This window comes from Austrofundulus limnaeus, unplaced genomic scaffold (genome assembly GCF_001266775.1).
Source record: "Austrofundulus limnaeus strain Quisiro unplaced genomic scaffold, Austrofundulus_limnaeus-1.0 Scaffold1336, whole genome shotgun sequence".
NCBI classification, from domain to species: domain Eukaryota; kingdom Metazoa; phylum Chordata; class Actinopteri; order Cyprinodontiformes; family Rivulidae; genus Austrofundulus; species Austrofundulus limnaeus.
Genome location: NW_013953738.1, coordinates 19,869 through 20,901, shown reverse-complemented (window position 1 = coordinate 20,901; position 1,033 = coordinate 19,869). Strand labels below are relative to the sequence as shown.

The window sequence follows — 1,033 nt, the reverse complement described above, 5'->3', positions numbered from 1 at the left end:
CCACTGCTCTACCCATATGAGCAGCAAAAACATGTTTTTACACCAAATATTACAGATTTGAACAAAGACGCACAAAAACATCAAAATTAGCACAGAAACAGTACTATACAACATTTTAGACACATCAGTTAAAAAAAGTTAATTTTGGGGTGAGTTACTCTTTAAAACATGACACCAATCAGCTTTGAAGTTGTTCAGGCTGCAGGTATTTCCATTTAAATAAAAGTCGAAGTATTTCCTCCTCATAGGCTCAGCTGTACTGACAGGAACAGGTAACATTAGGAGGGCTGGTCGGATAAACGTAAATACAAGACAGACTGGATTTTATCTTTACAAAACAAACTGGGAGCTCTGTGGATTCTGAAACTTTAAACACATTTCAACAGTTTGGATTAGAGAAGTTTCTCAAACACAATCAAATTGAAGCCATTTTTCTGCTACACACATGCTGCCTATAAAAATCACTGCACTACACCTGTAAGAGTCATACTGTCTGGCTGATGTTTTGTTCCTAGTTTAACCCTTTGGAACAAGGAGTTGTCACTTATATTTATGGTTTATTAAAACATGAATCAGCTCAGTTTGAACCAGAAGAGGACCTCACAGCTTTACATCCGTGTGTGTGTCCGGGTCTGCCGCTGCCGAGCCATCCTCTACTTTTAGTCTGTCCTATTCGACACAAGTATTAAAACACTAATTCATTTACAACAAACACAAAGAATTAAGAGGAGAATAAAAAACACGCGTTCCGCCCGATGTTCGCCGCCGCCCGGAAGCAGATAGCTAACCCACACCGAGGCTAAATGTTTCACCGCGGCTCTGAACCGAGCCAGAACCAAAGTCCGGAACAGAACCACGTTAACACGGTGGATCCTGAGGACAAACYCACCTGCAGCACTCAACACCGACAGGTCCTTTCTGTTCGGAGGACTGGGTCAGAACCCACTTCCGACTTCTGCTGACGACTGTCGACACACAGACACAGACACTTGGCGCACGCGCACTCACAGGCGGGTATAAACACGCTGGCACG

The 1,033-nt window shown here is 43.2% G+C and overlaps 1 protein-coding gene across 1 annotated transcript in view; it reads right to left on the bottom strand.

Annotated features, from left to right (window-relative positions):
- slc37a1 (solute carrier family 37 member 1) overlaps window positions 1-1,013 on the bottom strand; it is a gene marked incomplete in the record, with an annotated part of 52,582 nt that extends 51,569 nt beyond the window's left edge. Inside the window, 1 exon segment of the mRNA XM_014031859.1 lies at window positions 890-1,013.
- Window positions 1,014-1,033: the final 20 nt, after the last annotated feature.